Below are 24,717 nucleotides of genomic sequence, written 5' to 3'. Positions count from 1 at the left end.
GGCCTGCTACTTTAAGTTTCCTACTCTGAAGCCAAAACAGGGGGCCCATTTGGTTCAAATGATGATACTCTTGACTTGATTCCTGAATTTGTTTGCATCACATATGCATTCCATATTTACACATAAAAAGGCAGGATAGAAGAAAGTCCTGTGACTTGTCAGGTGGGAGAATGATGTACCATTAGGCTAGAAAGCTCAGCTTTGCAGAAAACGAGCTTTACGTCAGTACAAAAACATGTTTATCAGATAGAATGTTCACCCACAAGTATCATTGCTCAATTTACCTTGCTTTTATCACATCACATCATTTACCAAGCTTATCTAGTGAGTGAAACAAGTGATTGACATAAAATATTGCCCAAACAGAAAATGAACTTTGAACAGTTATCGGGGAATACAAGCAAGTTACTGGATTTATTCATATCACCTTAAAGTAAAATAAATTATCTAGATTTTTGTCTCTTCTGTGGGGACTTGACACAGTCAATATCGAACTCAAATGAAGAGATATGGGGTTTTTTTAAACCCACAAATCATTGTAAACCTGGATATAAATCAAGAAAAATAAACTGCAGCAATATATACTGCAGTGACTAAGCACTCTAGATTACACTTTTTCTATACTTCAAAAATCAAAAAAAAGTGGTTGTTAGAAAGAAAGTCAGTAGTGTGAATGAAATAGGTCCATATGGGTTTTTTTTGAGCAGTCAAAAGTTATAGGTCAGTTTGAATTTGAACCAGCAATAGCACTATCTTATTACACTTGGTTCCATTTGATTTAGTTGGCTATGATTTACTCTTCAGCTGTTCTCCCATTCGTAGATGTGGCTTGGGTAACTAATTACAACATGTAACTTTTTAACATTTTTTTTTATTTAGCTGGATTGTGTTCTCTTGCTTTATTTTATCCCGAGGGATTTAAAACTCATCAGAAGAGGGGCTGAAAACCACTTGGATTTCTATGGGGTTGGGGTCATGTCCAGCCAAACCCTTACAGAGGTTCTAGAGGACCCCAGCTCCTTACATGCCACAGCATTTGGAGTTTAGAGCTTGAGACAGTCACTATCCTGACTTGCACCTGGCTTCTGAGGTGAGTCCACTTCCATTCTCAGCAGCCCAGGACAGTGCAGTTTGCCGCTCTGTAGTCACTCTCTGAAACATTCCATTTCACTCTACCATCAGTCCTGTGAATGTGAATAAGTTTTCATAGGATCATGGAATGGTTTGGGTTGGAAAGGACCTTGAAGACTGTCTCGTTCAAGCCCCCTCTGATGGGGAGGGACACCTTCCACTAGATCAGGTTGCTCCAGGTTCCATCCAACATAGCCTTGAGCACTCTCAGGGGTGGGATATCCACAGCTCCTCTGGGCAACCTGTTCCGGTGTCTCACCACCCTACGATATGCATATGTTAGCTCATATAGGTAACATGCAATCCACATTCTCTACCCATACAATTCATAGATTAGACCTACAGTCATGCTAATTTGATTTGATTTGAGGTGATATTTTCAGATAAAATAAGGCAGGCAATTTCACCTTTAACCTGCTATCTTTTTCCTATTACTTTTAATTGAATTAATTGCAATGTATATTTGTAGGAAATAAGCTGTGATGACGAGCTTTAGTAGTAAGAAGTCCACTACCCTCTTCCTTTTCATGAGCTGGGTGGGAGGCATTTTCCATCTGAATTTGACCATTGTTTAATGGTAATCTGATAAGTTTTGTGTCTTTCCTGGATTAATCATTATCTGCCTCCCTATCGTTTCATTTGACACCAGGTTTGTGCAAATGGAAACTGATGACTCAGAAGGATTGTTCTGGGACTGGCTCATTAGACTCTGCAGAAAATACCACAATGGCTTTTCCAGAGAGGGCAAATGTGATTCCATGAATAAACACGCTGTACTAACTGGTAAGACCCGCTTGGTGTGGCTGGGCTTTATGCTCTCTGTGTGTATGTATCTTCCTGCCTGCTCCTGAACCAAGCTTGTTTATGTAAAGGCTACTTGTGCAAATGAAAATGCTGTTGTTCCAAAGAACACAAGACAAGCAGTCAAACCGTGTATTGAGTTTCTAGTTGGCATAAAACCAAGACCTTGGTGCTTTGCACAAAGAGTTCCCAACTCATGAGTGCACAATATGAGGGAAAGCAGCGACGGAGTCTGTGATCAAAAAGCTTTTACATAGTTTGGAGTCTTAATTACAAGAAACCCCCAAAAAGGTGCATTTACAGGTATGCCTATCGTATTGTGAGTTTCTGTTGTCAATACTGTAAATAGTTAACATTTGAAAACAAAGGTATAAAGGATTAGCACAGCAATAGTAAACATAGCAAAGCGGTGCTGTGGAGTGTCACAAGGTAACAGAGTGGGAAACATATGAAATGAAACATCTATAAGGCTCGAAAACACCATATGTTGCTTTGCCAAGAACTCTAGCTATGCCACTTAACTGTGCTGAGCATTAGTCATGAAGCAAACCATCCTCCTGGGAGGGAATTGGAGTTAATAATCCTGCCTTAAAGAGGCTTCACAGTGCAAGAACTCTCTCCAACCGCAAACCCCTAGTCTTCTTATGCATCAGGGGTCATCACCCTTGTTAGGTCTTCTTCTGTAGTATATCCAATAAAAATAAAGTTTGCAAGCCTACTTAAAAAGTGATTTCTAATGTACTTCCTAGGATTACTATTACTCCACAAGCCATGGGCTATTAATATCCCTTGATGTCTTTTGGAAACAAAAGACTGTCCCTAGTGGGTGGTAGGTTTCTCCCAGCCCACCTTCCTACATCATGGGTGAGAACACATCTGGGAATCCAGGTGGCTTTGCCAGTGCCTTTCATTATACTGACTTGATTCATGCTGCCTTTTTTTCCCACTAGGCAGATGTTGCCATTGCAAAGGGGCTCCAAATCTGCCGGATTGCTTCTCGGAGTATCTCCCAGAGTTAGTGAAATCCCCAGGTAGCTTAAGGGGTGTGCAGGTGCCAGGGGTGTATTCTCAGTAACAATGTTGACACCAAGCACCAACCTTCACTGATGTGAAGGAGATAAGATAAACCTCTGGTGTCACCTGTAATGGCATTTTGCTTTCCTGATTCAGTGACCACTGCAGAGCCTTGGCACTGTGTAGCTCAAACATGTTCCCCTCCCTCTGAAGGAAGCTGGAAATGCAGAGGTGGAGAGAGACTGAACAGTGAATGCTATTATACCACTGTGTGTTTGGCTATGATATGTCTGCGTCTTTGATGCTGCATTTTGTTTGAAATAGCTTAGAAAAAGTCAAAGAATTGAGAAAAAAAAGTAAGATTTGTGAAGCTAGAGAACAGCTTTCCTCTGATAGAAATTTGAACAATTTAAGACTCTGCAGACTGGAAAGGGGCAGAACTCAATGGTCTGTAAATTGTTGAGTGACTTAAAGGAGTTGGCTGTTTGTCACAGTCTCTTCCAACACAAAACTTCAGGAACATCAACTGAAATACTCATAGGCAGATTCCAGACAAGCACAAGGAGGTGGCTTCTCACAAAATACACAGTTAACTTGTATCACTCGTTGCTGTAAGATATTGTAAATGATAAAAGTTGTTCGAATTTTCAGAATAACTCAGGACATTGATGGGAAAGGTCTACCTAGGTTTGCTAAACACGAAGAAACCACCATCTAAAATTAGAAGAACTCACCAGGTTTTTCTAGGTCTTCCCTGCCCTTTTATCCAGACTAAAGAAGTCTCATCAAAAGTTATCTGGTCAAATTTTATGAAACTGTTTAAACCAGCTTGGCTGTTAATGATACCAACAGCTTTGGAATTAGTCAGTAATCTGTCCATTTCTGGAAAAATATTCATGACTGAAAAATGCTAGGCAGATATTCACAAGTGAACAAAAAAAAAATTGAATTTGTCTGTGGATAGTAAGATTAGTAAATCAACCTGTACACCTAAGTGTAGCTTTGAGAGTGAAGCTTCTGATTATTGTCACACACTTATGAGTGTGCAAAGGCTTATGAAATCTGGTTTTGAAATGCACTGGACTGGCCTTCAATCCAAACTATGCACATGGTCTAATTAATTATCTTTTGAGCTGCTAGTCAGGTAGATATCAAAAGCAAAAACTGCAGCCCAAGAATGGGAAGGGAAGAAAATATTCATATGCAAGAAAAGAAGATAGGGCCCAACAAGAAACCTATGCAGATGATGAACTTCACCATCCACTTCTATCTGACCCTGATGAGAATGTTTCTGCTTGAGGTTACTCCTGCAGTCTTGTTCATGTCTTAACAATTTCTGGGGATTTTCCATTCATGTTCCAGGTGCTGTAATGGAATAGAAAATGTATGTGTAGCTGAACTGTGACATGAAATCTCTAGTATCCAAGGAAACAGAGAACATGTATGAGCAACTCATCTTGTAAAAAGTTAAACCAAATTATCTGTATCATTTTACTTGTCCAAGACACTTATTATTTTACGCAGATAAGCTAGTGTAAGGATATTTTAAATGTCAAAATAGAACCCACACTGCAAAATATAGATCCTAGTCTCAAGCACCCTACTTCTTAAGAGGGTTTTTGTCCGTGGGTGTAATTTTGGCCTATTAAAATCACAAGGATGAATCACAGATCAATTATTTGTCTCCAAAAACCAGGATCATCTCTCAAGATGAGATGCTGATTGCAGATAGCTTGAAACTGGACATATTTTCTCGCAGCTTGCTGGTTTGTGCCTGCCTGTAATAAGGATATAGTAATGAGGTGATTAGGCAAAAAATGAGATGTACTGGAGGGAAAATACTGAAATGCTATCAGTAATCTCAAAAGAACCACAAAAGGAAAATGTCCCCTCATGTATTCACTACAGTTTATCTGCTGCTGCCCAGAAATGAGAACTGCTGATGCACTAGGAAAGCTGGTTCTGTCTAGAGCTTCCCATTCAGGAGGGCACTCATATTATGAGTAAAAATGAGGAGAAATATTTAGGTGAGTAGTATGGATAACTGGCTCCTTTTGATCTGCTTTGTGTTGCCAAGCAAAGACCACATAATGCTATTTGTTCTGTTCCTTGCTTTTAGATAGATATATCAAGGCAGTATCATTATCTGGAGTTGCTATTTCAGGGAATAACAAGGTGCAGACAAACCCATAGGCGTAATGAAAAGGGTCTAAGATGGGGCACAGAAGCTGTTTCTGTGGCTTACTTTTAGAGTCAGGTAAAATAAGGAAAGAACAAATGTAAGATCTTAATGAATCAGTGCAAGAGAGAGGTGTGTTCTTTGTGTTAAAGTGTTGGGCTTTAGTATTGCCCCACAGCATGCAGGACTGCATACACACACTCGTGATGGGCTGACTGAGGTTGCCCTAGAGAATTCACATTTACCATAGATTTTTGAATCTAGGGAGAGATTATAGTCTACTGAGAGTCCAAATTTCCCAAATACATCATGACTTTTTCTTTTATCACCTGTTGGGTGAAAAGTGGATCGGTAGAGCTTGGGTACAGACAGTCCCAGCAAGTCCAAATGCATACATATACCTGTATGTGCACCTACAAGTGTATTCTCCTCTGAAGCAGAGAGCAGAAGACAAGGCTAAAAGGATCTGAATATAAATGTAGTCTCTATATAGGCATAAAAATTGCACTGTTTTTCAATGGGAAGAAGGTCGGAACCCCCTAGCAATGGTGCTGGAGCAGTGCACAGTCCATCCAGATTGTGAGGAGTCATGCAGACCCCTAGGAAGTCTGCAGCCTTATAGACAAATGATAGCTGGTAATGAGGTAGCAATCTGACTATCTGCTTGCAAGTTAAGGCAATTAATTTCTAGACCTCCCTGGTGTGAGGGAAACCTAAGCATCTACAGAGGTGTGGGAATTCACAAGGAGATAGAATAAACCTTTGCAATCTTAATGACTTCGAAGAGAATCCTATTATTCTGGGAGGGGATTAGTTTTTGCTGATCTAGGCTCGGTTCTACTTATTTGAAAAGGAATAAAATGGGTCCAACTGCACAGTCAGGACTTCCTTAGTCAGTACTCAGACCAGCAACCAGCTCCAGCAGCTGTGGTGGACACTGATACCTAACAGCTGCACCAAAATTAGCAATTAAACAGAACAAATTAATGTTTACCCCGTGGAATTTGCTTGGCTTAGTCGCTATATGACTTAGAGTCAAAAAATGACCTATTGTGAAGATACACTTTTATAGCCTGTGCTGAAGCCAATTCTCCTCCTGGACAAGCTCTACTTTTCAAATAATAATGCTCAAGGAATGGCATGTCTGAGAAATTCCTGTTAATGTTTACAGTATTGCAGAGAAGAGGTTGCTCATTTCTCAGAAGAGTACCAGGTTCTCATTTTAGACCAGATCATTCTGTCACTCCTCTCCAAGTGAGTGGTTTCACGACCTGGGGGATTGCTTTCTGTGTCCCAGAACACTTTAAGTAGATATGGCAGGAGGCCATAAGACCTTTATTGAAGATGATTTCCCTCATTTTCAGGGTGTTTCCAACTATTTCAGCTGTCTCTCCAATTTCTGCAGCCAGGAGAAAGAACACATGAATTAAAGGTGGTCTCAACTCTGTTATCATTTATTCATCCCTACAGTTTACCACATCTGATGGTATAGTCCAAGCTGTGTTGTGAGACCCTGGTGTGAGGTGCATTAACTATCAGCACTTAAAGTACTAGTCTGTAGCTGTTGACCATAGGAACCCAGAAGAAAACCAGGCAGATATGTCTCTGAGAGTGCTGGCAGGAACCTTTGTACCATGCAAAGACACAGCATCAGAACTGCTTCAAGGCTCTCCCTGTGGCAGCAGGAGAGAAGAAGACAGAGAGTCAAGATTCCTCCTGTGTCACGCTTCTTGTCACATCTCACCTGGTGCCCCAAGAGGTGTGAGCAGAGACAGACTGCATGTGAATTGGGTTGCCTCACTTTCTGCTCTGACGTGAGCATCTTTGCAGGATCTGATCCCTGAACAAAGCTCATTGGAGGGGGGTGAACAGTATCATAGCACTGTGGCCGGTGCAAAAAGGCACTGCTGATCCCAGATGTTTAAAAATTGCAGAAGCTAGAAGAATAATAAAATTAGCTAGAAAAAATACTGGAAGATTATAATAAAGCTTTGGCTCTTTTTAGTTGTTGTTTAATTTTTTTGACATTTAGAGTAGCATTTATGTTGTATTTTCTAACTTTATCCACATCTCTGGCAAATAGAAATATACTCTTATTTTCGCCTTAAGAAAAAAAAAGAGAGACAGAAAACTACACTGTCATTATTTAATCCCCTGCTTCGTCATAAATAAGGTGAGATTCAAGATTGAATTCTGAGAGGGATGGGAAATGCCCTTCTCAGCTGACATGTCTGCTGGGCACCCTTGCAGCACAGCACTGTCTCCTGTGCTCTCACACTCTTACAGTTCCTCACCTTTCCAAGTAAAGAGCCAAGCACCTTCACTGTGGTCTCACAAACTGAGATGATGGGCAACCCACATAATGGAAGAGAAACATTTCTTATCTTGTATTTTATGATTGTAGTGTCATAGCTGAGCTGGAAGGGACCCACAAGGATCCTCAAAGTCCATCTCCTGGCCCTACACAGAACAGCTCCAAGAATCAACATGTGCCTGACAGCATTGTCCAAACTCTTCTGGAGCTCTGTCAGGCTTGGTGCAGTGACCACTTCCCTGGGGAGCCTGTTCCAGTGCCTGACTACCCTCTGGGTGAAGAACCTTTTATCCAACCTAAACCTCCCCTTTTATCCAACCTAAACCTGCCCTGACTCAGCTTCATGCCATTCCCTCAGGTCCTGTCATTGGTTGCCTGACAGCAGAGATCAGTACCTGCCCCTCCACTTCCCCTTGTAAGAAAGCTGGAGAGAGTTATGAGGCTTTCTCTGTCTCCTCTTCTCCAGGCTGAACAGACTGAGTGACCTCAGCTGCTCTTTGTATGGCTTCACCTCCAGACCCTTCACCATCCCTGTGGCCCTACAGCTTTATATCCTTCTTATATTGTGATACCCAAAATTGCACACAGAACTCAAGGTGAGGCCACACTAGCACAGAGTAGAGCAGGACAATCACCTTCCTTCACCTGCTGTGCCTGGTGCACACCAGGACATGCTCAGTCCTCCTGGCTGCCAGGGCACACTGATGACTCATATTCAACTTGATATTGACCAGGAGCACCAAGTCCCTTTCCTGCAGAGGTTTTTTTTGTTTCCTCTCTTCTCACTGACCCCTCCTTCAGGAGTCTGCAGCATTCAGATGAGCTTTCACAGCTAGGTGTGGGCTGCAGACAACCCATCCCATGGTCCAAAGGGACTTTACTGCCTGTTACATGAGCAATACATTGATTTTAGTTCAAATGTTTCTTTCTAAGAAAATGAATGTCAGTAACTATAAGCTCTCTGATAAAATGTGACATGCTCAGCATTACATGAGCCAAGTTTAATTAAGCAAGAGGGAGAGTGTTTTGCTCTTGTTTGAGAACAGCGGGAAGAGAACAGGAGGCGGAGAGCTAAACATGCTCCTGTCTGGGGACTAACAGTGCACAGCATGAGGAAGAGGGAAGTTGAAATGCTGGGATTATAATGTGTGAATTTTCTGAGCTGTGCAGTTATTTCCTTACCTTTTCCACCAAGGCTTTATTGCAGGACACCCAATTAGGTGTATGTAGTGAGGCAAGTGTGTTCTCAGACTTAGAGAGCTGCACCTTGCTTATGAACATCATCCTTATGTGCTGCTCAGTGTATTTAAAGCACTAGTGATAAGGTCACCAAAAGTAAAGCCACCACACATTCCACTCTATGATGTTATCTGTCCTCAAGTTTGATGGCCATACTGAGACATGTCGAGCACACCAGAAATTATATGTATAGGGAAGTCCCATAGGATTTCACTGAAATACATGCTTTTTTAGGCTTTTGAACCACTCTGTAGAATTTAGTAGACACCTCTCCACTGCAGAATGGGGTACTGGAAGGGGCATTGATGCAACATACTGCAGCTGTCCCAGGGAGAGAAATGCTGGCTTTACTGGCATTGTAGGCTGGCATTATTGAATCTGGACCAAAGTTCATGGACCAAAGAGAAGTGCTTGACAGGACACTGTGCTGAAGGACTTAGGGTAGTGATGGATGTGACCACAAGTGTCACAGAATGCCGGTTTGCAGAGATGCTCAGCTGGAGGCAGAGTTTGGTGCAGATGAGAGCTAGCTAAGCAGGAGGGGCTTCCAAGGCTCTGGTAACATCTGGCATCATGGGTACAGGAATGGCTATTTTCAGCTGACTAGAAGACTTGTCCAGGCAGCTTCAGCAATGGAGGATTTACAGGATGGGGAGCTCTTGGCACTGCTGAGGACCAATCTGTACCTGCATTGCGGGCAGGAGGAGGATGTTCCATCAATATGGTGGAAGCAAAAAGAAACAAGCAAGGAGGATGCACCTGGGGCCAACGCCAGAGACCCTCTGTGGGGTGGAGAATGCAGTCTTCATCTCTGGTCCCAGGTCCAAGCCCAGAGAGTAGTCCAGCCCTGCCTAAGCACTATAAAGAAGGCAGTGCAGCTTCTTCATTGTAGCATGGTTTTGGGTAAGAAACAGAAAATACTCACTTTTTCTTTTCCTCTGGACAGCAGGCTGTCCACGTGAAAGGAGAGTGGGGCTGGGGGTCTCTCTTAGGCTCTCTCCTGTGAGCACACAGCACTCCTGCATATGTGATCTCTGTGGACTAGGGAAAGAAGCCCACAGTGGGAAGCAACACGATGGCAAATAATTCTTGATTTTGTTACAAGACTATGCTGCTTTTCAGCCAACTTTGCCCTATTCAGTGAAACAGATTGTGTCACCCTAGTGAGTGTAAACAATATCAAATACAGAGTATCTGCCTCCTTTTCACCTTGACAGCCATTACACTGAACTTACTTGTTAACATTTTGTAAAAAGAGCAGAAGAAAAGCACTGCATAAAGCCAAAATCCATTTCTTTAATGCAGCAGATGTGGAAAGGTCAGCACTGGCAAGTCATGAGTGGTCCTTCATTTTTTTCCATACACCAAGTGAAAATAAGTCCTATTATTTGAACATGGCTCTGGAGAAAAATAAGAAAGGGTAGCAATTAAATATCTAGCTGCTCATCCTCTAGCATGTCTTTCAAATGTCCAGAAGCTGCAAAGAGGTTGCAACCCAGGGACCCAGTCCTGACCACCTTTACTGAACTGGGTACTTTTTGCCCAGGCAAATAAACATTACTAGAGTCAGCATGACACCTTGCAAGAATAAACTTTGCCCTTATACAGGAAGAGACTGGTAGATAAAGTTAATTTTAGATAATCTTTTGCTACCTCCCATTCAATAAAACAATTTTTGTACACTAAAAGGAGAGGGAGATGAGAAGTGATATTGTGTGCTCATGAAATATAGTAAACAGGCTGCTATTTGTAATATGAAATTGCAGTAACTTTAATTACACTGAATACTTTTGAAAGAATTTTAAAATGTAAAGGATTTAAAACTTTCTGACAGCTGTTGCAGTCAGTTATGGTTGAGTCAGCCAACAGCAGTGTGTTGTGCATTTGGGGAAAGATAACTTTAATCTGCACTGAAAAACAAGGAAAGAGGGGGGAAAAAAGCGCCCCTATTGATTTTTCACTCTGTCACAGCATGTCATAACTCCTCTGAATAAAACTAGAGGATGCAGTGGGAAAGAGTTTACACCTCCCGCAGAAAGGTATCAAGAAATTGATACCTATGCTCAGCTTATCCAAAGTGCTGAGTGGGTTTAAGTCGTTAATAATTACCATTATGCACCAAGGAAATAATTGCCCCTGTAAACACTTGGTTTTAGGAGGGTTTTTGTTTTTATGCTGTGAGGGATATGATGTGAAAGTGGCTTTTTAGGCAGAGTTTTGATGAGGGGTTGAGAGATTCCTGAAGCGCCCTAAAAATAACAGGAGGACTAGAAGAAGACTGGAGGGGAGGGGAAGAGGTAGGGTGTTTTCAAACCCAGTGCAGCTCTCCAGAAATGTGCTCTGCTCCAGTCCACAGTTATTCACAGTAGTGCAATTTTGTCACCCACCACTTTCCCCAGTGCAAACAGCACACCAGTTACCTGCTGTGGTGACAGCCATGATACAATTACTGCCACTTTAAAAAGAAAGGCATCAGAAAAACGTTGTCAGTAAAAGTGAGCAAATAAGGCAGGGGAGTTTGAAGCTTGGGAGTTTTTGTTAGGTCTTCTTTCTTTTCCACGCCCCCGCCCCCCAGCCCTCCCTCATCACTTTCTAGAAATACACACACATATTTTAAAACATGTACTTTTTTCTGTCTGTTATTAGACATTTCAACAACACTGCTAGCAATATCGGCCTGGCAGGGCTAAACTGGATGAGATGATGAGAGAATTGGTCTACTGGTACAAACTGGTGCAGTTGTGTTCAAAGCAATGGACCTGTATCAGTTCATACCTGCTGAGCCTTTCTCTTCTGTAGAAATAACCTCATTTCATACCTCCCACAGTGAGGGAAACCAAGCAGGGGTTTTTGAGCCTGCCCTGGGAGACCCAAACAGAGGCACACTAAGGAGAGCTCCAACTGCTAACGATGAAACCCCAAGCCCACTGCTTTTGGTGATGGTGTTGCTGCCTGCTTGTACAGTGCCCTTGTGCAATGGGGGCCCTTGAGGCTGTCATTCCCAAGGGGCTCATGTAGATTAAATACCTCATATTTGCATTTTGACAGCAGTAACAAACCTTAAGCCAGGAGGCTTACGTACCCTATGCACTGCACAAACATGGACTGGGGACTCTAGTTGCAAAATAACCTTCTCTGTCATACACACTGCTCTGCAAGAATTATGCAGTCTTCACTGTCAAGCAGCCCTCTTAGCTGTCAAACTCTGCCTCACATGTTCATCACTCCGAATTAAAAATCTTAAATAAAAGGGGTGTTTTAGAAAGACAAATATATTCTAGAGATGAGAAAAGCTATTTTTGTGTATCTAATTAGTCACACTTGAGATTAATAATAGCATTATTATTATGCTATGTTATTAATATTATGCAAAATACTGGATATCAGTTGTATCATTATCTTTTCTTTTTTATCACAGACCACAGCTTCACCAAACAATAGTTTGTCTTGTAAACTCTTCTTGTTTTGTTTCTTTTTTCAATTTTACCTTCCTTACGTGAAGGTTCAAGTGTACCCATATTAGAGGAGCAGGAAGGAGCAGAAATCCTGTAAGGAGTCGAGGTGCCAGGTGAGGACCCGACGCTGGCTGGAGAGCACTGAGCACGGCCACTGGTGTTTTCTCAAAGATGCTGATTTGCAAGTACCATTGTTTGGCACTTACCCCTGAAAAAGGGCAGCACTTGCAGTAGCTGTTTCCTCCATTATTAAGGACTCAACCAGTTTAGCTGCAAAGAGGGTAGTGGTGCTGGGCTGGAAACCTGTTGCTCTGGGGGAAGGGTTCCAGCTGACACGGCTGGCTCCTCGGGTGCACTGGCTTGCTCAGCGTGCATGAGGAAGCTGCTACAGTGCCGGACAGGACAGAGATTCCAGCGAATCCTCGGGTGGCCTGGGAGCCTGTGCCCTTCATCAAAAGGTAGAGTGGCTGTTTGGAGCTGTCACACAAGCAGAGATTTTACTCCTTGCTCGTCAAGGTGCCATGAGTAAGGGCTGAGCCTGTCAGACACAGGTGCCACCCTGCAAGAGCGCCCTGTGGGCGGTGCATTCATTTACCCGCTCCTGTTGTTTTTTGGCAAGTTGGAAGCTCTCAGTGCAGGATGTGCACCACAGAGAAGGACATGTGCACCACAGAGATGTCCTGTGTCTGAAGAGGTGTCTCCTCCAGGCAAGGGTCCCTTAGGCACCCACCCATAGGCACCCATAGGGGTGGTACCACGAGCTGCATGCACAAACATCTGGGAAATGCCAGGCCATTGAAACACTGGGTCAAATTTTGCCATCAAATCCCATGTCACACCACAGTATATATGTTCCGGTGCTGTCTGGAGAGCTTCCACCAGATTTAATAACAGTGGACTTTGTTTTTCATGATGTTTAGTTTAGCATACAGCCCTCTGTCCTGCAAAAAATATTTCTCTTCTTTCTCTGAAATAACATTTGTGAGTTTAAATAGGTATTTATGGCTTTGACCAAGGATTTTAGTTGGTTTTTTTTTTATATTTTCTCCTTACTAAGGCAGCCATTCTCCTGGCAAAGATGCATTTGTCCTGCTTAGTGGGGTGGATCCCATCTTTCCCAAGCAAATGCTGATCTTCAAACACAGTCCCATGGTCCAAAATCATACCGTGCTGCTCAAATAGGTGTTGACAGGCAGTACCACTGGCCTCCTCAGGTTGCCCAGAGAATCTGTGGATGGCCCATTCCTGGAAGTGTTCCAGGCCACGTTTGATGGGGCTCTGACCAACCTGGTCTAGTGGAAGGTGTCTCTGTCCGTTGCACGGGAATTGGAACTAAATGATCTTTAAGGTCCCTTCCAACCCAAATCATTCTATCGTTCTACAGTTCTATGATTTTTATGAACTTATGTCAGTCATAGTTATAGGACTTCAGACAGAGCAGAAGTCACCAGTTTCCATCCCTTGCTTTCACAAGAGGCTGCCCATGCTGTTCTGCTGGGGATAAACCCTGCCTGCATCTCCATTGCACCTGGGGCCTGGGGCTCTTGAAGCTGTTCCATATCTGAGAAGATTCTGCCTATCTCTCTGAGTTCTACTACATATTTGGTTCCTCTTTTTTTTTTTTTTTTTTTTTTTTTTTTTAACATGTGGGAGAATGTTCTTTTCTTCTGCTGTTATTTCTTTATTGCAAAGAGAATGACAAGGAAATTGCCTTGAGTTCCTGCATGATAGGAGATCTTGCATAAGCAGAAATCACTTATTCAGCATAATCTCTATGAACATGTGCAAAAGGCATTGGAAGCGTATTAGAATCAAGCTGTCTTTGCCTAGCTAGTGTGCGGTTTTAGAGAAAAAATTGTTTGCATACGAGGTAAACAAAAGGTCAACATACCATTTAAAGTTGGTTGAGATCATATTTAAGCTCAAGATAGGGCTGATAATTTCACTGGACAAAAAAATGCAGCTGAAGAAAGCATCTTCATCCTACAAATGAAATGCTCCCATGTGACCTGAGTATTCTTTTGGTATGAAGCAGAGAAAGGGAAGTGGAAAGATTCTACATGATAGGAGATAAAATTTTCTTAGGACTTTGTAAACTAAGGCAGAAGGGGAGGATGAAGGACACACCACATTTCCTGTGAAGTATCTGAGAGTTTCAGGTTTGAGAGTTTCATCCGTGTCATGGCCACATTAAATGCACTATGATGAATACTGGAGCTGGAAGCCCTACATGGGTCTGATCCACCGGAGGGAAAAGAGGCCTTGTGGTACTCCTGCAGTCCATGCAGCTTTCCTGTGTTTCTGCTGGATGCTGAGAACGGACCACTGTACATGAGCACTGGTGCAAGGCGTACAGCACTTCCAACAACTCAGATGTTTCCCCTTATCATTCCCATCCTTACTCTGCCAGCAAGGCTGTCCATGTCTCAGTCCCAGCCAACAGTACACCTATGCAGATTTCCCATCTGTAAGGGATACACTTTACCCCTCACTGTTCAGCTAACTAAGGAGCAACTGGCCTTATGCCCTGTGGTGAACCTGCGAGCTGGGAAGGCCCTGGCTCTTGTGCAAGGAAGTGAAGGTGCCTGGAAAAATATTCCTAAAGGTGATTTCGAAGCCAAAAAAATGCAAGATAACCAAAACAAAGAACAAGGTATCAGAGATAAAATCAAGACATCAGCCTTGTCTATATTATTGAATAACCACCACCTACTTCATTCTATAAATATTACCATTGGGATGGGCCAACTTTGAGCTCCCTCCCGCTTTGAAGATGAACTACATGCCAGTGACTCCCCTTGTGCAGGGACACCTCTGAAGGTCTGAGATCCTTACCTGAGCCTAAGAGATCCCTTATTCATGAGAAATCCTCGCTAAGTGACTGATATCATGCTGAATTAAGACTAAGGAAAAATTAAAACTCCATACAGCTACTCAATATTAATTATATAAATTTTGTGTAGGTAATTCCGTTAGACATAAAACTGTTGTCCAAGTCCAAAACTGAGATTAGTCCTAGACACACTTGGCTCCATGGGGAGTTGAGAAGGTAAGAGGGTCCACTCTGATCCTTGTGACTCAATGGAAGGATCTTCCTTAATCTTTGCGTTTCCAGTTTCTGTGTGAATCATTTTAACTCAGTTCTAACCTGGGTTTCTTTTATGTTGCTTCCATGCAGTAATTAATAAAAACCTTGCTGTCAAACTTGGTAAACCACTGTTACACTGTTAAATCCATTGAATTTATTGAACTCTGTCAAATTATTATTTTGCCTCAATAATACAGTCCTGAGTCCTGTCACTGTGAGGGATTAGTTTGGAGCAAAGGATAAAATAATTTCGGCTCTGGAATCACCTGCTTTCCTGAGCCTTCAATATGACGTGAAGCTGTGTTCCCAGTATTAAAATTAACACACCTATTTTCACACACAGGCTGTACTTTCCATCTTGCACTCCACAGCTGTCAAGAGCTATTTCCTTTATGGTAATGTTTATGAGGTTGTGTTGGTTCTTAGCTATGAAATTAACTTGGGGCTGCCTAAAATGGTACTGATATTGAGACAGTCTGTTCCTGGCTTGGAACATTTTCAGACACACTTTTTAACTTCCTCTCAAGTGCTGTGGTTGCTTTCCTCATTATGCCATGAGTACCATGTTTTTTTTGGGGAGCTATAGAACAGCAAAGACTTCTAGGAGGAGGCTCTACAAGTGTTGATGTTGATAAGTGCAGCTTCCTGTTGGGAAGTTACCTTCCATTTTAGTGTTTCATTTACTGTCCAAAGAGCAGTAGTTTCCATGCAACTTACTACACCAGAGAACCAAGTAGATTAAACCAACACCTTTTTTAGTTTTGATCATTGGAAGCTTGCAGAAGCTCTTTTCTGCCAAAAGAGAGAGGATGCATCTCTTTTATGAAGAGGATGTGGTTCATTATTTTGTTGAGGGAACAGATCTCCTGTTATCCAAAGAAAAAGTACTCATCAATAATCAGTGTTTATTTTTTTCTGTGAATATATTTACTAGTGCTGGCAGAAAGCCAGCCTCCTCCAAGACAACTTGAAGTCAGCTCCTTCACATGCAGAAGTGACACTTTATTTGTATGACTAATGCATTTGCTAATTAGCAGCTGGCACACTATTATTATTTTTAATTAACTCATGCACCTAAGCTCATTCTAAAACAAGCAACTGTTTATCATTAATGTAAAAGTTAAATCCTGACATTTATATGTTAAGCCTAGCTAAAATAAAAGGCAAGCCCTACAGAGCTGTACAAAGCCTGTGCACCACAGACCATCCCTCTGTGTTTGCGTGCGTTTGTGCTCAGATGCCTTCACACTGATACACACTGACCTGCACACACCACACACACCCCGATTCCTACATGCATTTTTCAGTATGTCTTTCAGTGCATGTCTTTTCTGAATGGAAGTATAAATCAAATTGGCTATAGTTATGCTCAGAAATGCCTGTATATTCTCCTTACCTCTTTATTAAAAGTAAAACACTCTGAGGTAAGATTTGCTTTATGGCCCATCAACAATAATCTGACAGGTATGGTCTGATTTGAAAGCAGAGTGAGGAGCTTGATTGAATTCAATCTGCTGATCCCAACAGACTCTGTTTTTGCAGCTGTGGCTTTTTACAAACTTGCTGCATCATATAAGTACCGTGTAACTATAACTTACTGAGAAGTACGAGGGACCTTAAGTCCTGGAGAAACTGAAGAGTTATTAATAGTAGAGTGGTCTACAGCAGCCAAGCCATATTACACCAGGTTCATGTCCACCTGAAGCCTACCAAGTGCTCTGGGAGATATATTCCTATGGAGGAAAAAGCAGTTGAGGGAGCAGCAGGACCAGGTCCCTTGTCAGAAGGAAAACAAATTCATGAGAAGCAGGCATAGGAGACAAAAGCCCATACCCCAGCCTTGTCTACCATTTGCTTTTGTTTCCTCTGGCCTTTTGCAATCCAGGTGCCTCCTGAGGCTGTGGAGAATCAGTCCATACCACCATGTGAGGGCAGCACCCATCACCTTCAGAACACCTGGTGGGGATGGGAGAATGGGGAGAGATCTCCTCCAGAGCCCAGAGACCAGCTGGGGGAGAGGGATGGCAGGTGACAGATGGAGATGTCTCCTTTCCTTACAAACTCTGTTTGCCTGCCCACCCCCATGCATCCCCTGCCTGTTCAGCCCATCTGACAAGCAGACCCCAGCCTGCTGTGTGCCACCAATTATTCTGCTGCATTCCAACTGGGTCCTGAAAAGACTCTGGGGTTTAGAGTGCCACCAGGGTGTAAAGCAGCCTCAAAAACCTACAAAAGCCACTAATGCTGCTTTGAGAAGTGGGAAGCTGGGATAACTAATTGTAGGCTAAAACCTGCAGGTTTTACAGAGTTTTTTCATCCTGAGGAGTTGCCGCTGGACAGTGAGGAGTCAGACTAAGGAAGGTCTGATTAAGAAGGTCATCATGAGTGGTGGTTTCAGCCCACTGTATACAGACCTAGCTCCAAGCTGAGCCATACAGACAGTCAGTCCTAAACCTCTAGATGCTTTCCATCTGCATCAGGCATGCAGTGTGCTCGGCAATGCCATGGCACTGCAGTCCAGCATGGAAAGTTCAGGGTGGTAGCATGGAAAGCTGAGTGGTAGGCAGGGCCAAGTCCCTCTGCCAGATGCCCACACCAGAGTCCTCACTATCCCCACGTGGGGAAAGGTTTCCTTGCCCAACCCACCACCTCGGGAACTGCTGCATAAGGCATTTTACATCTACCCAAAGTGCTTTGTGAGACATGAGTAGCTCATTATTTTTAATAGCTCTGACATCACTGTCAGTCAGGGATTTACCAAAAGGATAATGGGCTGTTGTTTGCCACTGCCTTTAGCATTAACCCCATGGTGCAGGCACACCCAGGCACACAACTCAAACTATTTTGCTGCCTTCATCTTCACCTTAAGGCTACAGTCCACATTTTATAAACCATCCTCTGCTCTAGTGTCTGTGTCTTGTACTGGAAACATCACTTGCTCTCCAAGTATCTTCTTCTTAATGGTGTTATGAAAAGACAAGATTCTTTAGTGGCTGAGAAAAAAGGAGAATTTTCTTCTTTCTCATAAATACCAGAAGACATTGAAATTTTCAGTTCATCGGTAGATGAAAGAATATTTTTTTCTGGGGTTTTTTGCCTGTTTATTTTTAAACTGATGTCCCCTAAACTTCCAGCCTCAACCAAGTTTCAACATATTTAATTTTTTATTAATAAAATAAAATATTTCCAAGTTCATTTACTGTAATCAAAATCATAATACACATTGGCACTTGGGTGGTACTTTTAATCTGTTTTTCTTCTTATATAATGACACACATCCCTGTTCAATTAGGTGACTCATCGTACACTTCAGCAGTAGCACACTGAGAAACAGAGCAAAATGTATTCCTAACAATTACATACTTCTTTTAAAAAGTTATAGTCAATCAAGATTGATAGAAAGAAACAAGGTTAAGACCCATTTGTGTCATTTAAAATGATAGCATGGTCTATTTCACCTCAGCACTCATTTTAAAAATGGCAGCATGGTTTGTGATTCATAACCATACCCCCTGTCACATAATTACACGTTTAATTCCATTTAGCCACCTACACACATCGTCTTGCTTTTCACCTTTGTTGTTTGTTCTTTCATACTTCACCCAGGCTAATGTGGTCCCAGAGCTCTTCTAAGTAGTAACAAAGGCATGATTTATTTATTTATAAACTCTGCTTCTGCCAATTGTTTTCAAAGTTTATCGCACAGTTAGCCAGAAAAATCTAACCCTGATAAAAGTAGGGTAGACAGGTCTAATAGGAAGGATGTGTTTCACTGTAGCTGGACAGGAAGCAACACAGTGAGAAGATTTGGATTCACTTGCTTTTCAGCCCTGTCCCAGTGCATAGGAACCTGCAGCCACAGCCAACAGGCCAAGTTGTACCACATGGCAAATCCCACGACATCAACTCCATCTCACAACCAGCCAAGTTACCATAAGACTGCTCAGTTAGTTTGGCTCTCCCACACAACAGGGATTCAGAGGCTGTTTTATGGGAATACTCTTTCATGAAAGAGTAAGGACTGTCTGCTAACCAATAACCAGGAAAAAGCTTTTATCTGAATCCAGGAGATTGGATATTGTGATTGTCAATATCAGCCCCTTCAATACCTCAAGACAAACCATGTGAGCCTTGGGAATCTAGATTTGGGCTTAGTTTTAAACAGCATGAGAAATCAGAGCACCTAGCTGATATTCCCATGTTGCTCCCAACAGCTGAAATCGAATGGTGCTGCACAGCACACCCTCCAGTGACCATGGGCTCATTTCCAGGTGCAAGGCATTACAAGCATCAAGCCTGTGGGACACCAAAGTGTGGACCCCTGTGGCACACCTGTAAATCTAGTGGGAAGGGAGACTGTGTTTAGTGTGCTGTAACATGAAAAGCAGTGCTTCCACAACTTTGAGATTTATGTGTCCACTATGTGTAAGGAATTGAAGGGACAATGTGTGATATGAGTTAGAGATTTTCCCTAGGAAAGGTGGGATAAAAGTCAGATACAGCCATAAGGCTTTGATCTACAAGATGAAAAGCATTTCAAAGCAGGGAGAAGTTCAACAGGTGATTTCTGGATATAGTTAAGATATTTACTTAAATATAATAGTTCATCTTTATTTTTGAGCAGTTCATGAAACAACCGTACAATACTATAAAGAGTTCAGATGACAAATAATGTTAGATGACAAATAATCTTATGTAGAGGAAGTCACCAAAATATTAACAAATATAAAAATTACAGATATCAGAGCAGTTCAGGAATCTGCACAATGGATTTTGACAATCCGGTCTTGATTGCTCAGCCACAGAAATACTGCTGGATATTTTTTTTCCCACTAATAGACAGATCCTATTTGAATTACTTACTTGTTTATATCTCATCTAATGAATTGACATGTTATTCAGATTCAATATGTAGAAATTAATTCTATTCTTCTCTTGGTGCCTTCATTAAAGCTGATTTATCCTGTGTGTTGCTCTTGAGTAGTGTCTTTGGTTATCCCTTTGGCTATCTGTTTTCCCATGGCATTGCTTCCCCAAGGCTTGCCATGACTTGTACTCAGGCACTGCCAGCTTGACACCCACACAGTGGGGAAGGAATGAATGGCAGCAAGCCAACAGTACTGGTTGAACATCACTCTGCAGATAAGCAACTGCACAGAGTTTCCATACTCTCTCTGATGCCCAGATATTGGCATTTGGAAGAAATGATTGTCAAAAAGCAAATAATAGGTGTTCAAGTTAGTGAAGCTGATAAACTCATCACACTTATTCACAAAGCATTAGTGATTTGCTGTAATGTCCTATGCTAGAAATTGGGGCAGCCACATATCAATAAGGATTTTTATAGTCAGACCTGAACCTCTAGTTATCATTCATACCCAAATTCTCAGAGTAGAAATATCAAAGCAGTAAAGTACCACCTAATCTCTGGAGCTCTGTTCTAATTAGTCAAATGCTTACTTCACCTGTAATTTACCGTCTTTCAGCTAAACCACATAAAATAGAGAAAGCTTAGTTACAACCTAAATATGTCTTTTCTTGTGAACCACAGAAAGATCAAAACATTCAGTTGCAACATTTTTATCATTTATGTTTTCCATAACATAAGGAGAAATAATGTGAAACTCAGCAAATATATCAAATAACTCAAACTCATCAAGCTTTCTGGGGAGTAACTTTCATCAAAAAAGAGTAGCTGACAAATTTTCCTCAAATTGGCTGCAGTAAAGTTTATTCCTATTAAAATAAATCAAGTGAAACTGATCAAATCAGGCTGTTTGCTATATTACTGAGTGATGCAAATGTTTTCTGTTCTTACCTAGAGTAATTCTGCAAATTTCATTATAAGTGAGACTAAATTGTGCATCAGTGGAGGCAGTAGAAAAGCTAAAGCTCAGTGTTTAAATTCAGTAATATACAGTGCATCTAGAAATCAGCCCACCTTGCAAAAGAAACCCATCAGCAGACTAAAGGAAGCAAAACTGCACAAGGAAGAACATCTTCATTCGGTGACCGCTTCAGAAGTGCCCAGCGTGAGCATCACAGCAAGGCTGAACCAGAACTCAACAGCTGGAGAGGGAGTCTTTTCAGCTGGAAGGCCTCTTCACCCTTACTTAATTTCTTGCAAGTTGTCACTGTGCTCAGGACAGTCTGTGTAACGGGCAACCTCCACATTTTAATGGATATTACTGCTGTTTGGATGAAACTCTGCACACTGGTGCAAACTGTGCAAAGTCAGTAAGACAAGTATTTTGCTGAAAATATGAAGGCGCATTCATAGGAGATGATTCCTCACTGGAGTTTCCTTGCAGAAGCAGAATAAAGGAATGGCACAGAAAGCTAGAGCATGCTTACACAATTAGTCATCAGGTGCAATTTTGAGCGAGAGGGTGGATGGCAGGACAGGAAGCATTACCACCAGCTTTCTGCAGAGTATGCCTTTGATGGTGTAGAAAGTAGTGAAATAACTGATCAGAAAACAAGGGAGGAATGCCAAAGTTAGCAAAGATACAGCAAGCAGAACTATTACTCTAATGATTCATTTTTTATAAATTTAGAAAAAAAACTGTTTCAAAAGAAAAGAACACAAGGATTTCCACTGTATGAGCTTTAGGACATGTTTTGACACAGCCATGATAGAAGATCTATTAAGCTCAGTGCAATGGATAAAGACAACAACAGATCTTTAAAACTCAAACAGCAAGTGTCACAACTGAGAAGAATGTGAGAGATGGAAGAGCTTTCACTGCTGCACTACCATGCTTGGCAATATTACAATCAGACAAACAAAGAGATTGAACAAGAATAGAGCGGAAGTGCAAAAACAGTGAGAGAAAGGTGCTGGAGCTTCTGAGGGAAGAAACCCCATAGGAACACTGTGTGGAGAACTCTAGCAGAGAGGAGTGCCACATCACAAAAACAACAACAACAAAACCCCCAACAAACAATAATTAGAAGAAATCAAGAGAGTCAGAGAAGGATAAATCTACACTATGTACAGGTCAGAGAAGCTGGTAAGTAGCTGAGAGAAAATAACAAAAGGTTGAGCATTGCAATTCTAACCATGTGGTGCAATTAAGAAAGGCCAAATAATTAAAAGAAAAACCATCCAGGAGTATGGATTGTGGTTTAATTCCAGCTGGCAACTAAGCTCCACAGAGCTGGTCGCTCACTCCCTCACCAGCAGGATCAGGGAGAGAATTGGAAGGGTAAAAGCAAGAAAACTCGAGGGTTAAAATAAATACAGTTTCATAGGGAAAGCAAAAGCTGCACATGCAAGCAAAGCAAAACAAGAAAATAATTCACTGCTTCCCATGGGCAAGCAGGTGTTCAGCCTCTGCAGAGGCTGAGAGCAGAGAGCTCTCTGCAGAGAGCATGGCCCTGTCACATGTAATGTTGGCTTGGGAAGGCAAACACCATCACTCCAAATGTTCCCCCCTTTACCTTCTTCCCCTCACTTTATGTATTGAGCATGATGTCATAAGGTCTGGAATATCCCTTTGGCAGTTGGGATCAGCTATCCCAGCTGTATATTCTCCCAAATCCTTGTGCACTGCGAGCCTGGTTGCTGGTGTGGTTGGGTGAGGAGCAGAAACAGCTTTGGCTCTGTGTAAGCACTGCTCAGCAGTAATGAAAACATCTCTGTAATATCAACACTGTGTTCAGCACTAATACAAACCACAGCCCCATACTAGCTACTGTGAAGAAATTTAACTTTATCCCAGACAAAACCAGCAGAGCGTGGAAATACCTACCTCTGCTCAGACCACCTCCTCTCTTTCCAGCAGGAACCTGTTCAGGACACAGACATGCCAATGCTTTAAGTGTCAAGAGTACATCATGACTCACCAGATCTGCATGTTTCACGTGAACTCACTGGTTGTCCCTTGGTTTAGGTGAGCTGGTGTTCCTGCTCAAACCAGGATACTCAGCAAAACCTTAGGGTTTTGCTCATTTGTTATTTACCTCTGATGTTCTTCTCATTACTGGCTGCAGTACTAGTACTAGATGGGGTTCAAGAAGTCTAACATGGCAGCAGAAAAAGGCTTCACTGATAAAAAGAAAAACTACCTCTCAGATGAGCTCTGCTATGGTGATGCACTACAGTAATCGTATTAAAAAACTGCACAGCCTAAACACCATGTGTGGCAGATAACTTCTTACCAAAAAAAAAACCCAAACCAAAACAAATAAACCAAAACAAAACCACCACACCTTTCTAAAGTACCCAGAAGGCAACCTGCCAAGCAACTAGAAATCATCCCCAATTACATGAGCATGTAATGGAAGTGCCCAAGGCATTTGACTCTTGGGCTACCCAAGGACTTGGAGCCCTGTTTACCATGAGAAAATATCTACAGAGACATCAACCATGAACTGCTCCGTGCATGTAACTAGGTTTCACATCTGTGTGGCACAAAGCAGGTGCGATAACAGTCAGAACCATTTGTTTGCCTTCAGGAAGTTCCTGGCCTGGACCTTCCTTGCTCTGTGGATAAAGTGAGACTGTGCCTTTGCCAAAGAAGCCCTAAAGGAAATCTCCAAGAGGCATCTATTCTGATTTTACCTCATCACTACAGAATGCTGCTACCATGTAAATGCCCAGTTAATCTAATTTTAGGATACTACCTTGTTATCTTACAGATGCCTGTAAGCCACAGAATATTGATACACCATCCAGATGGAAGAGGAAGATGGAAGAAGACAGATTTTTTTTTCTTTCTCCAAAGTCCAATTTTTCAATGGGATTGCTGTGGTTATTTTTCATCTCCCTCCATAAAGGACAGACTAAGTGAAATAATTACAGACCTTCTCTGAGCATTCTTATCTCCTAGAACACAGAAAATACAACAGAGCACTCACTGATTTATCTGTACAAAGAGAAGCAACTAAGAACACATTCAGGCAAATCCCTTCCTGTTTCCCCCTCTATAGTTATTTGGAGGAAGTTATTCATACACTGTATTTTTCTGAGGTTTGTGTTATCATTACTAAATATATGGTGACCCAGTATTTACCTCAGTAAGTAGGTCTGAGAGCTTTACGACTGTTACAACTTCCCTGTAGGAATATTATAGATCAAAGAAGATTGTTCCAGTTCTAGTGAACGTTTGTAGTATCATAGCCATTGCATTCTTCCCTTGTGCTTGCAACTACTACTTTGGTTAACAAGATATACTCTTACATAAAACAGCCTGAAGAGTAACATGGTGCTTTTGCAAAAGCAGGGTCCTGATGCACCGTTTTGCGTAAAATATCTTCCCAACAATCAACAGCTTTAGTAAGAAAGCATAGAATTATCAGTTCTACTTATACCCTTCTGAAAAGAAAGTTTGTACATGCCTATGTAACAGTCCTCAAATTTGGTTGATGACTCTTTGCACACCTCATGTGACAGCTATATGTCCAAATACCCAGTGTGTGGGAGACATAGTCTCTGTGCAGCCCCCCAAATTTATCTAGCACAACAGTTTGTGCTAGATATTTTCTACATGAA

At 41.9% G+C, this 24,717-nt stretch overlaps 1 long non-coding RNA gene across 1 annotated transcript; it reads left to right on the top strand.

Annotated features, from left to right (window-relative positions):
• The first annotated feature begins 22,748 nt into the window (after positions 1 to 22,748).
• Positions 22,749 to 24,021, top strand: LOC120323605. Its single transcript, XR_005564234.1, has 3 exons — positions 22,749 to 22,830; positions 23,006 to 23,116; positions 23,865 to 24,021. It is a non-coding gene; the product is annotated as an uncharacterized LOC120323605 (long non-coding RNA).
• Positions 24,022 to 24,717: the final 696 nt, after the last annotated feature.

The sequence above is a fragment of the Pipra filicauda genome, unplaced genomic scaffold (genome assembly GCF_003945595.2).
Source record: "Pipra filicauda isolate LSUMZ 115617 unplaced genomic scaffold, ASM394559v2 scaffold29_size4552773_pilon, whole genome shotgun sequence".
In the NCBI taxonomy this organism is placed as follows: domain Eukaryota; kingdom Metazoa; phylum Chordata; class Aves; order Passeriformes; family Pipridae; genus Pipra; species Pipra filicauda.
This window is presented reverse-complemented; position numbering and strand designations above follow the sequence as displayed.